The sequence below is a fragment of the Glandiceps talaboti genome, chromosome 22 (genome assembly GCF_964340395.1).
Source record: "Glandiceps talaboti chromosome 22, keGlaTala1.1, whole genome shotgun sequence".
Lineage (NCBI taxonomy): Eukaryota > Metazoa > Hemichordata > Enteropneusta > Spengelidae > Glandiceps > Glandiceps talaboti.
This window is the reverse complement of record NC_135570.1, coordinates 15,799,026-15,815,599: the sequence shown is the minus strand read 5'-3', so window position 1 is coordinate 15,815,599 and position 16,574 is coordinate 15,799,026.

Sequence of the window (16,574 nt, the reverse complement as noted above, 5' to 3'; positions counted from 1 at the left end):
CAATACACTCGTGGTGTATATTATTATATATTTACCTATAGATGACTCAATACACTGGTGGTGTATATTATTATATATTTACCTATAGATGACTCAATACACTCGTGGTGGTGTATATTATTATATATTTACCTATAGATGACTCAATACACTCGTGGTGGTGTATATTATTATATATTTACCTATAGATGACTCAATACACTCGTGGTGTATATTATTATATATTTACCTATAGATGACTCAATACACTCGTGGTGGTGTATATTATTATATATTTACCTATAGATGACTCAATACACTCGTGGTGTATATTATTATATATTTACCTATAGATGACTCAATACACTCGTGGTGTATATTATTATATATTTACCTATAGATGACTCAATACACTCGTGGTGTATATTATTATATATTTACCTATAGATGACTTAATACACTCATGGTGTATATTATTATATATTTACCTATAGATGACTCAATACACTGGTGGTGTATATTATTATATATTTACCTATAGATGACTCAATACACTCGTGGTGGTGTATATTATTATATATTTACCTATAGATGACTCAATACACTGGTGGTGTATATTATTATATATTTACCTATAGATGACTCAATACACTGGTGGTGTATATTATTATATATTTACCTATAGATGACTCAATACACTGGTGGTGTATATTATTATATATTTACCTATAGATGACTCAATACACTCGTGGTGGTGTATATTATTATATATTTACCTATAGATGACTCAATACACTCGTGGTGGTGTATATTATTATATATTTACCTATAGATGACTCAATACACTCGTGGTGTATATTATTATATATTTACCTATAGATGACTCAATACACTCGTGGTGGTGTATATTATTATATATTTACCTATAGATGACTCAATACACTGGTGGTGTATATTATTATATATTTACCTATAGATGACTCAATACACTGGTGGTGTATATTATTATATATTTACCTATAGATGACTCAATACACTCGTGGTGTATATTATTATATATTTACCTATAGATGACTCAATACACTCATGGTGTATATTATTATATATTTACCTATAGATGACTCAATACACTCGTGGTGGTGTATATTATTATATATTTACCTATAGATGACTCAATACACTCGTGGTGGTGTATATTATTATATATTTACCTATAGATGACTCAATACACTCGTGGTGGTGTATATTATTATATATTTACCTATAGATGACTCAATACACTCGTGGTGTATATTATTATATATTTACCTATAGATGACTCAATACACTCGTGGTGGTGTATATTATTATATATTTACCTATAGATGACTCAATACACTCGTGGTGGTGTATATTATTATATATTTACCTATAGATGACTCAATACACTCGTGGTGTATATTATTATATATTTACCTATAGATGACTCAATACACTCGTGGTGTATATTATTATATATTTACCTATAGATAACTCAATACACTCGTGGTGGTGTATATTATTATATATTTACCTATAGATGACTCAATACACTCGTGGTGTATATTATTATATATTTACCTATAGATGACTCAATACACTCGTGGTGGTGTATATTATTATATATTTACCTATAGATGACTCAATACACTCGTGGTGTATATTATTATATATTTACCTATAGATGACTCAATACACTCGTGGTGTATATTATTATATATTTACCTATAGATGACTCAATACACCCGTGGTGTATATTATTATATATTTACCTATAGATGACTCAATATACTCGTGGTGGTGTATATTATTATATATTTACCTATAGATGACTCAATACACTCGTGGTGTATATTATTATATATTTACCTATAGATGACTCAATACACTCGTGGTGGTGTATATTATTATATATTTACCTATAGATGACTCAATACACTCGTGGTGGTGTATATTATTATATATTTACCTATAGATGACTCAATACACTCGTGGTGTATATTATTATATATTTACCTATAGATGACTCAATACACTCGTGGTGTATATTATTATATATTTACCTATAGATGACTCAATACACTCGTGGTGGTGTATATTATTATATATTTACCTATAGATGACTCAATACACTCGTGGTGTATATTATTATATATTTACCTATAGATGACTCAATACACTCGTGGTGGTGTATATTATTATATATTTACCTATAGATGACTCAATACACTCGTGGTGTATATTATTATATATTTACCTATAGATGACTCAATACACTCGTGGTGGTGTATATTATTATATATTTACCTATAGATGACTCAATACACTCGTGGTGTATATTATTATATATTTACCTATAGATGACTCAATACACTCATGGTGTATATTATTATATATTTACCTATAGATGACTCAATACACTCGTGGTGTATATTATTATATATTTACCTATAGATGACTCAATACACTCGTGGTGTATATTATTATATATTTACCTATAGATGACTCAATACACTCGTGGTGTATATTATTATATATTTACCTATAGATGACTCAATACACTGGTGGTGTATATTATTATATATTTACCTATAGATGACTCAATACACTCGTGGTGTATATTATTATATATTTACCTATAGATGACTCAATACACTCGTGGTGGTGTATATTATTATATATTTACCTATAGATGACTCAATACACTCGTGGTGGTGTATATTATTATATATTTACCTATAGATGACTCAATACACTGGTGGTGTATATTATTATATATTTACCTATAGATGACTCAATACACTCGTGGTGGTGTATATTATTATATATTTACCTATAGATGACTCAATACACTCGTGGTGGTGTATATTATTATATATTTACCTATAGATGACTCAATACACTCGTGGTGGTGTATATTATTATATATTTACCTATAGATGACTCAATACACTCGTGGTGTATATTATTATATATTTACCTATAGATGACTCAATACACTCGTGGTGTATATTATTATATATTTACCTATAGATGACTCAATACACTCGTGGTGTATATTATTATATATTTACCTATAGATGACTCAATACACTCGTCGTGGTGTATATTATTATATATTTACCTATAGATGACTCAATACACTCATGGTGTATATTATTATATATTTACCTATAGATGACTCAATACACTCGTGGTGTATATTATTATATATTTACCTATAGATGACTCAATACACTCGTGGTGTATATTATTATATATTTACCTATAGATGACTCAATACACTCGTGGTGTATATTATTATATATTTACCTATAGATGACTCAATACACTCGTGGTGGTGTATATTATTATATATTTACCTATAGATGACTCAATACACTCGTGGTGTATATTATTATATATTTACCTATAGATGACTCAATACACTCGTGGTGGTGTATATTATTATATATTTACCTATAGATGACTCAATACACTCGTGGTGTATATTATTATATATTTACCTATAGATGACTCAATACACTCGTGGTGGTGTATATTATTATATATTTACCTATAGATGACTCAATACACTCGTGGTGGTGTATATTATTATATATTTACCTATAGATGACTCAATACACTCGTGGTGGTGTATATTATTATATATTTACCTATAGATGACTCAATACACTCGTGGTGGTGTATATTATTATATATTTACCTATAGATGACTCAATACACTGGTGGTGTATATTATTATATATTTACCTATAGATGACTCAATACACTGGTGGTGTATATTATTATATATTTACCTATAGATGACTCAATACACTGGTGGTGTATATTATTATATATTTACCTATAGATGACTCAATACACTCGTGGTGGTGTATATTATTATATATTTACCTATAGATGACTCAATACACTCGTGGTGGTGTATATTATTATATATTTACCTATAGATGACTCAATACACTGGTGGTGTATATTATTATATATTTACCTATAGATGACTCAATACACTCGTGGTGTATATTATTATATATTTACCTATAGATGACTCAATACACTCGTGGTGTATATTATTATATATTTACCTATAGATGACTCAATACACTCGTGGTGTATATTATTATATATTTACCTATAGATGACTCAATACACTCGTGGTGGTGTATATTATTATATATTTACCTATAGATGACTCAATACACTCGTGGTGGTGTATATTATTATATATTTACCTATAGATGACTCAATACACTCGTGGTGGTGTATATTATTATATATTTACCTATAGATGACTCAATACACTCGTGGTGTATATTATTATATATTTACCTATAGATGACTCAATACACTGGTGGTGTATATTATTATATATTTACCTATAGATGACTCAATACACTCGTGGTGGTGTATATTATTATATATTTACCTATAGATGACTCAATACACTCGTGGTGGTGTATATTATTATATATTTACCTATAGATGACTCAATACACTCGTGGTGGTGTATATTATTATATATTTACCTATAGATGACTCAATACACTCGTGGTGGTGTATATTATTATATATTTACCTATAGATGACTCAATACACTCGTGGTATATATTATTATATATTTACCTATAGATGACTCAATACACTCGTGGTGTATATTATTATATATTTACCTATAGATGACTCAATACACTCGTGGTGTATATTATTATATATTTACCTATAGATGACTCAATACACTCGTGGTGTATATTATTATATATTTACCTATAGATGACTCAATACACTCATGGTGTATATTATTATATATTTACCTATAGATGACTCAATACACTCATGGTGTATATTATTATATATTTACCTATAGATGACTCAATACACTCATGGTGTATATTATTATATATTTACCTATAGATGACTCAATACACCCGTGGTGTATATCATTATATATTTACCTATAGATGACTCAATACACTCGTGGTGTATATTATTATATATTTACCTATAGATGACTCAATACACTGGTGGTGTATATTATTATATATTTACCTATAGATGACTCAATACACTCGTGGTGTATATTATTATATATTTACCTATAGATGACTCAATACACTCGTGGTGTATATTATTATATATTTACCTATAGATGACTCAATACACTGGTGGTGTATATCATTATATATTTACCTATAGATGACTCAATACACTCGTGGTGTATATTATTATATATTTACCTATAGATGACTCAATACACTCGTGGTGTATATTATTATATATTTACCTATAGATGACTCAATACACTCGTGGTGGTGTATATTATTATATATTTACCTATAGATGACTCAATACACTCGTGGTGTATATTATTATATATTTACCTATAGATGACTCAATACACTCGTGGTGTATATTATTATATATTTACCTATAGATGACTTAATACACTCATGGTGTATATTATTATATATTTACCTATAGATGACTCAATACACTGGTGGTGTATATTATTATATATTTACCTATAGATGACTCAATACACTCGTGGTGGTGTATATTATTATATATTTACCTATAGATGACTCAATACACTCGTGGTGTATATTATTATATATTTACCTATAGATGACTCAATACACTCGTGGTGGTGTATATTATTATATATTTACCTATAGATGACTCAATACACTCGTGGTGTATATTATTATATATTTACCTATAGATGACTCAATACACTCGTGGTGGTGTATATTATTATATATTTACCTATAGATGACTCAATACACTCGTGGTGGTGTATATTATTATATATTTACCTATAGATGACTCAATACACTCGTGGTGTATATTATTATATATTTACCTATAGATGACTCAATACACTCGTGGTGTATATTATTATATATTTACCTATAGATAACTCAATACACTCGTGGTGGTGTATATTATTATATATTTACCTATAGATGACTCAATACACTCGTGGTGTATATTATTATATATTTACCTATAGATGACTCAATACACTCGTGGTGGTGTATATTATTATATATTTACCTATAGATGACTCAATACACTCGTGGTGTATATTATTATATATTTACCTATAGATGACTCAATACACTCGTGGTGTATATTATTATATATTTACCTATAGATGACTCAATACACCCGTGGTGTATATTATTATATATTTACCTATAGATGACTCAATATACTCGTGGTGGTGTATATTATTATATATTTACCTATAGATGACTCAATACACTCGTGGTGTATATTATTATATATTTACCTATAGATGACTCAATACACTCGTGGTGGTGTATATTATTATATATTTACCTATAGATGACTCAATACACTCGTGGTGGTGTATATTATTATATATTTACCTATAGATGACTCAATACACTCGTGGTGTATATTATTATATATTTACCTATAGATGACTCAATACACTCGTGGTGTATATTATTATATATTTACCTATAGATGACTCAATACACTCGTGGTGGTGTATATTATTATATATTTACCTATAGATGACTCAATACACTCGTGGTGTATATTATTATATATTTACCTATAGATGACTCAATACACTCGTGGTGGTGTATATTATTATATATTTACCTATAGATGACTCAATACACTCGTGGTGTATATTATTATATATTTACCTATAGATGACTCAATACACTCGTGGTGGTGTATATTATTATATATTTACCTATAGATGACTCAATACACTCGTGGTGTATATTATTATATATTTACCTATAGATGACTCAATACACTCATGGTGTATATTATTATATATTTACCTATAGATGACTCAATACACTCGTGGTGTATATTATTATATATTTACCTATAGATGACTCAATACACTCGTGGTGTATATTATTATATATTTACCTATAGATGACTCAATACACTCGTGGTGTATATTATTATATATTTACCTATAGATGACTCAATACACTGGTGGTGTATATTATTATATATTTACCTATAGATGACTCAATACACTCGTGGTGTATATTATTATATATTTACCTATAGATGACTCAATACACTCGTGGTGGTGTATATTATTATATATTTACCTATAGATGACTCAATACACTCGTGGTGGTGTATATTATTATATATTTACCTATAGATGACTCAATACACTGGTGGTGTATATTATTATATATTTACCTATAGATGACTCAATACACTCGTGGTGGTGTATATTATTATATATTTACCTATAGATGACTCAATACACTCGTGGTGGTGTATATTATTATATATTTACCTATAGATGACTCAATACACTCGTGGTGGTGTATATTATTATATATTTACCTATAGATGACTCAATACACTCGTGGTGTATATTATTATATATTTACCTATAGATGACTCAATACACTCGTGGTGTATATTATTATATATTTACCTATAGATGACTCAATACACTCGTGGTGTATATTATTATATATTTACCTATAGATGACTCAATACACTCGTCGTGGTGTATATTATTATATATTTACCTATAGATGACTCAATACACTCATGGTGTATATTATTATATATTTACCTATAGATGACTCAATACACTCGTGGTGTATATTATTATATATTTACCTATAGATGACTCAATACACTCGTGGTGTATATTATTATATATTTACCTATAGATGACTCAATACACTCGTGGTGTATATTATTATATATTTACCTATAGATGACTCAATACACTCGTGGTGGTGTATATTATTATATATTTACCTATAGATGACTCAATACACTCGTGGTGTATATTATTATATATTTACCTATAGATGACTCAATACACTCGTGGTGGTGTATATTATTATATATTTACCTATAGATGACTCAATACACTCGTGGTGTATATTATTATATATTTACCTATAGATGACTCAATACACTCGTGGTGGTGTATATTATTATATATTTACCTATAGATGACTCAATACACTCGTGGTGGTGTATATTATTATATATTTACCTATAGATGACTCAATACACTCGTGGTGGTGTATATTATTATATATTTACCTATAGATGACTCAATACACTCGTGGTGGTGTATATTATTATATATTTACCTATAGATGACTCAATACACTGGTGGTGTATATTATTATATATTTACCTATAGATGACTCAATACACTGGTGGTGTATATTATTATATATTTACCTATAGATGACTCAATACACTGGTGGTGTATATTATTATATATTTACCTATAGATGACTCAATACACTCGTGGTGGTGTATATTATTATATATTTACCTATAGATGACTCAATACACTCGTGGTGGTGTATATTATTATATATTTACCTATAGATGACTCAATACACTGGTGGTGTATATTATTATATATTTACCTATAGATGACTCAATACACTCGTGGTGTATATTATTATATATTTACCTATAGATGACTCAATACACTCGTGGTGTATATTATTATATATTTACCTATAGATGACTCAATACACTCGTGGTGTATATTATTATATATTTACCTATAGATGACTCAATACACTCGTGGTGGTGTATATTATTATATATTTACCTATAGATGACTCAATACACTCGTGGTGGTGTATATTATTATATATTTACCTATAGATGACTCAATACACTCGTGGTGGTGTATATTATTATATATTTACCTATAGATGACTCAATACACTCGTGGTGTATATTATTATATATTTACCTATAGATGACTCAATACACTGGTGGTGTATATTATTATATATTTACCTATAGATGACTCAATACACTCGTGGTGGTGTATATTATTATATATTTACCTATAGATGACTCAATACACTCGTGGTGGTGTATATTATTATATATTTACCTATAGATGACTCAATACACTCGTGGTGGTGTATATTATTATATATTTACCTATAGATGACTCAATACACTCGTGGTGGTGTATATTATTATATATTTACCTATAGATGACTCAATACACTCGTGGTATATATTATTATATATTTACCTATAGATGACTCAATACACTCGTGGTGTATATTATTATATATTTACCTATAGATGACTCAATACACTCGTGGTGTATATTATTATATATTTACCTATAGATGACTCAATACACTCGTGGTGTATATTATTATATATTTACCTATAGATGACTCAATACACTCATGGTGTATATTATTATATATTTACCTATAGATGACTCAATACACTCATGGTGTATATTATTATATATTTACCTATAGATGACTCAATACACTCATGGTGTATATTATTATATATTTACCTATAGATGACTCAATACACCCGTGGTGTATATCATTATATATTTACCTATAGATGACTCAATACACTCGTGGTGTATATTATTATATATTTACCTATAGATGACTCAATACACTGGTGGTGTATATTATTATATATTTACCTATAGATGACTCAATACACTCGTGGTGTATATTATTATATATTTACCTATAGATGACTCAATACACTCGTGGTGTATATTATTATATATTTACCTATAGATGACTCAATACACTGGTGGTGTATATCATTATATATTTACCTATAGATGACTCAATACACTCGTGGTGTATATTATTATATATTTACCTATAGATGACTCAATACACTCGTGGTGTATATTATTATATATTTACCTATAGATGACTCAATACACTCGTGGTGGTGTATATTATTATATATTTACCTATAGATGACTCAATACACTCGTGGTGTATATTATTATATATTTACCTATAGATGACTCAATACACTCGTGGTGTATATTATTATATATTTACCTATAGATGACTTAATACACTCATGGTGTATATTATTATATATTTACCTATAGATGACTCAATACACTGGTGGTGTATATTATTATATATTTACCTATAGATGACTCAATACACTCGTGGTGGTGTATATTATTATATATTTACCTATAGATGACTCAATACACTCGTGGTGTATATTATTATATATTTACCTATAGATGACTCAATACACTGGTGGTGTATATTATTATATATTTACCTATAGATGACTCAATACACCCGTGGTGGTGTATATTATTATATATTTACCTATAGATGACTCAATACACTCGTGGTGGTGTATATTATTATATATATTTATCTATAGATGACTCAATACACTCGTGGTGTATATTATTATATATTTACCTATAGATGACTCAATACACTCGTGGTGTATATTATTATATATTTACCTATAGATGACTCAATACACTGGTGGTGTATATTATTATATATTTACCTATAGATGACTCAATACACTCGTGGTGTATATTATTATATATTTACCTATAGATGACTCAATACACTCGTGGTGTATATTATTATATATTTACCTATAGATGACTCAATACACTCGTGGTGGTGTATATTATTATATATTTACCTATAGATGACTCAATACACTCGTGGTGGTGTATATTATTATATATTTACCTATAGATGACTCAATACACTCGTGGTGGTGTATATTATTATATATTTACCTATAGATGACTCAATACACTCGTGGTGGTGTATATTATTATATATTTACCTATAGATGACTCAATACACTCGTGGTGTATATTATTATATATTTACCTATAGATGACTCAATACACTGGTGGTGGTGTATATTATTATATATTTACCTATAGATGACTCAATACACTGGTGGTGTATATTATTATATATTTACCTATAGATGACTCAATACACTCGTCGTGGTGTATATTATTATATATTTACCTATAGATGACTCAATACACTCGTGGTGTATATTATTATATATTTACCTATAGATGACTCAATACACTCGTCGTGGTGTATATTATTATATATTTACCTATAGATGACTCAATACACTCGTCGTGGTGTATATTATTATATATTTACCTATAGATGACTCAATACACTCGTGGTGGTGTATATTATTATATATTTACCTATAGATGACTCAATACACTCATGGTGTATATTATTATATATTTACCTATAGATGACTCAATACACTCATGGTGTATATTATTATATATTTACCTATAGATGACTCAATACACTCATGGTGGTGTATATTATTATATATTTACCTATAGATGACTCAATACACTCATGGTGTATATTATTATATATTTACCTATAGATGACTCAATACACTCGTGGTGGTGTATATTATTATATATTTACCTATAGATGACTCAATACACTCGTGGTGTATATTATTATATATTTACCTATAGATGACTCAATACACTGGTGGTGTATATTATTATATATTTACCTATAGATGACTCAATACACTCGTGGTGGTGTATATTATTATATATTTACCTATAGATGACTCAATACACTCGTCGTGGTGTATATTATTATATATTTACCTATAGATGACTCAATACACTCGTGGTGTATATTATTATATATTTACCTATAGATGACTCAATACACTCGTGGTGGTGTATATTATTATATATTTACCTATAGATGACTCAATACACTGGTGGTGTATATTATTATATATTTACCTATAGATGACTCAATACACTCGTGGTGGTGTATATTATTATATATTTACCTATAGATGACTCAATACACTCGTGGTGTATATTATTATATATTTACCTATAGATGACTCAATACACTCGTGGTGTATATTATTATATATTTACCTATAGATGACTCAATACACTCGTGGTGTATATTATTATATATTTACCTATAGATGACTCAATACACTCGTGGTGGTGTATATTATTATATATTTACCTATAGATGACTCAATACACTCGTGGTGTATATTATTATATATTTACCTATAGATGACTCAATACACTCGTGGTGGTGTATATTATTATATATTTACCTATAGATGACTCAATACACTCGTGGTGGTGTATATTATTATATATTTACCTATAGATGACTCAATACACTCGTGGTGTATATTATTATATATTTACCTATAGATGACTCAATACACTCGTGGTGTATATTATTATATATTTACCTATAGATGACTCAATACACTCGTGGTGTATATTATTATATATTTACCTATAGATGACTCAATACACTCGTGGTGTATATTATTATATATTTACCTATAGATGACTCAATACACTCGTGGTGGTGTATATTATTATATATTTACCTATAGATGACTCAATACACTCGTGGTGTATATTTATATTATACCAGTATATTGATGGTGGAAATCGAGGGATCTGATTGGTCTAGACATCGAACTAGCGCGTCTAAAACGAGTGATAATGCACTGCTGGTACGATAATGCACTGCTGGCACGCGTCCAAATTTTGTTCGTCTACGAGCGTTGAGTTGTAGTCCGCCGTGATACTGATAGTGAACTCTTCGAATTGTCAGAGGAGGATTTTCTCTCAATGAGACAATATTTTATGAGAAATTATGAAGGAAATTTCGAAAGCAACCCAGTCATCGCGTATTTGTTCAAATCATCGCCTACTACATGTACTAAGGTCAAGGCGCTATAGGCATGCACGAGATCGGTCCCTGCCTCGGCGCGGCTGGAGTGGAAACATTGGTGAGCTGTCCTGTCCTGTCATAAAAATGAAGCAAGTGAAAAAGGTTACACTGGCCGACTTACCATTAATCTATATAGAAATTTGTCTGGGATCCTGTCCTAGAGTATCAGTCATCAATCCGAGAGGGAAATCCTCAAACCCGAAAATCTACTGACGTAACTTCCAGTAATATAAATACATTGTAAATATCAACCTGTCTATCACTTCACCGAGTCGCGAATTCGGCCGGGAACGATCGAAGCATGCTGTATTCAATAAACCACTTCAAGTTTATACCTTGAGTCAAACAGGTTGTTTATTCATCACTGTGCACTTTTAATGAGCCGATCAATGTACAGATTATCCCTAGAAACGATTCGCAGGTAAAATAAATCCAGTCGCTGCACGACGTTCACGTTGAGGCCAAGATCAGCTGTCTTGAAAGCAGCGTTATTGTTATGCAAATTAGCCACAGGGGCGCATATGAAACGAGAAAACGTTAGTTCTTATCTTGTTTCCGATATTTTCAATATACTGGTATAATATAATAGCGATAAACCACCCCCTGGGGAAGGTATACCACTCGGTTTTGACCAGTGAACTCAATATATGCACTCGCTATCGCTCGTGCATATATTTCGTTCACTGGTCAAAACCTCTTGGTATACCATCCCCAGGGGGTGGTTTATTGCTTAATATATATTTACCTATAGATGACTCAATACACTCGTGGTGGTGTATATTATTATATATTTACCTATAGATGACTCAATACACTCGTGGTGTATATTATTATATATTTACCTATAGATGACTCAATACACTCGTGGTGTATATTATTATATATTTACCTATAGATGACTCAATACACTCGTGGTGTATATTATTATATATTTACCTATAGATGACTCAATACACTCGTGGTGTATATTATTATATATTTACCTATAGATGACTCAATACACTCGTGGTGTATATTATTATATATTTACCTATAGATGACTCAATACACTCGTGGTGTATATTATTATATATTTACCTATAGATGACTCAATACACTCGTGGTGTATATTATTATATATTTACCTATAGATGACTCAATACACTCGTGGTGTATATTATTATATATTTACCTATAGATGACTCAATACACTCGTGGTGTATATTTAAGCAATAAACCACCCCCTGGGGATGGTATACCAAGAGGTTTTGACCAGTGAACGAAATATATGCACGAGCGATAGCGAGTGCATATATTGAGTTCACTGGTCAAAACCGAGTGGTATACCTTCCCCAGGGGTGGTTTATCGCTATTATATTATACCAGTATATTGAAAATATCGGAAACAAGATAAGAACTAACGTTTTCTCGTTTCATATGCGCCTCTGTGTCTAATTTGCATAACAATAACGCTGCTTTTCAAGACAGCTGATCTTGGCCTCAATGTGAACGTCGTGCAGCGACTGGATTTATTTTATCTGCTCGTCGTTTCTAGGGATAATCTGTACATTGATCGGCTCATTAAAAGTGCACAGTGATGAATAAACAACCTGTTTGACTCAAAGTATAAACTTGAAGTGGTTTATTGAATACAGCGTGCTTCGATCGTTCCCGGCCGAATTCGCGACTCGGTGAAATGATAGACAGGTTGATATTTACATTATTTATATTACTGGAAGTTACATCAGTAGATTTTCGGGTTTGAGGATTTCCCTCTCGGATTGATGACTGATACTCTAGGACAGGATCCCAGACAAATTTATATTTAGAATAATGGTAAGTCGGCCAGTGTAACCTCTTTCACTTGCTTCATTTTTATGACAGGACAGGACAGCTCACCGAGGCTGGGACCGATCTCGTGCATGCCTAGCGCCTTGACCTTAGTACATGTAGTAGGCGATGATTTGAACAAATACGCGATGACTGGGTTGCTTTCGAAATTTCCTTCATAATTTCTCATAAAATATTGTCTCATTGAGAGAAAATCCTCCTCTGACAATTCGAAGAGTTCACTATCAGTATCACGGCGGACTACAACTCAACGCTCGTAGACGAACAAAATTTGGACGCGTGCCAGCAGTGCATTATCGTACCAGCAGTGCATTATCACTCGTTTTAGACGCGCTAGTTCGATGGCTAGACCAATCAGATCCCTCGATTTCCACCATCAATATACTGGTATAATATAATATTATATATTTACCTATAGATGACTCAATACACTCGTGGTGGTGTATATTATTATATATTTACCTATAGATGACTCAATACACTCGTGGTGTATATTATTATATATTTACCTATAGATGACTCAATACACTCGTGGTGTATATTATTATATATTTACCTATAGATGACTCAATACACTCATGGTGTATATTATTATATATTTACCTATAGATGACTCAATACACTCGTGGTGTATATTATTATATATTTACCTATAGATGACTCAATACACTCGTGGTGGTGTATATTATTATATATTTACCTATAGATGACTCAATACACTCGTGGTGGTGTATATTATTATATATTTACCTATAGATGACTCAATACACTCGTGGTGTATATTATTATATATTTACCTATAGATGACTCAATACACTCGTGGTGTATAGTATTATCTCTTACAAAGTAGTGTTAACCAATATGTCAAATGCAGCTAGTGTACACACTGGGGTAATTATATGTCATTGTCATTTTTACAAATCAATTGGACAGCACACTAAATGCATTTAGTGGCAACATTTATCTTTATTACTGCTGGCTGATACACAAATGATAACAACTGCACACCTTTAACAAGTCTTCATAGAACACAGAGCCCCCCTCCCCCCCCCCCCCTCCATGTAGTTTACTTGCATGTGATTATGAACACCATTCAGTGCATGTGATATGCAAGAAATTAACTGATTTTGTCATGTGACCACCAAGGTCAAAATTCAATGTCATGATAAAAAGTTCACATCTAATTACATAGGAGTAGTCATTTCAATGAAGTGTCTATGTAATATACACAGTTAATGCAATAAAGATTGAATTTTAGCGACAAAATGGCCACCATTCTTGGCAGTAAATATTGACATGAGCTTCAAAAACAACAACTGATCAAGAATCTCCCTGCCTGTATCATTTGTAAACATGATTTAATTTAAAAAAGAAATTGAAAATAAAAGAACACCACTGATTGCATGTGATATGCAAGAAATTACACGATATTTGACAAATTGACAAATGTACAACATATAAACTGTAGACTTGTACTTCAATGCAATATTGGTGTTACTTTCAAATAGCACAACGGTATTGGAGCAAAGAAGAAATGCTTGTCAATGAATTTGTTTATTTCTAAGAAAGAACCTTAGTTTGCAGTCACTGATCCAAATTTCACTTGATTCTACAAAGGAAATCAATATTCTGTTGACCACACAAGATAAAAACTATCATTGCTATCAAGTTGTTGATGTAGGCAATCGATATAAACTGAGATTGAATTAATTCCATTCACAGTAGGGTGACACCTCTTAAAGCTAGTTTTCCTAAGGTGGCCTTTTTTCTTAAGTGGCTACACATTCCACCTCATTCAGTAAACTGTCTTGACTACTGGCAATCTGATAGACTGTCGACAGTCGCTTGCGTCTTTTTTTCCTACGTTTTATCTAAACATAAGTTGTAGCTGTGCTCCGATTCGGCGCAACACTACTATAATCGCATACTGATATCGAGGGCCAAAGGCCCGAGAGATTGAGGGCCGAAGGCTAGGCCCGGCTCGGGCCTTCAGCCCTTGATATCAGTATATGATTATAGTAGTATTGCACCGGATCGGAGCGGGGCAACGACTTAAGTTTAGATTAAATGTAGGGAAAAAAAGGCGCAAGTGACTGTCGACAGTCTAGCAATCTGATTAAAATCTGATGTGGTAAAAGTGGCTAGCTGTCTTTATTTACCTCTATTTCCATC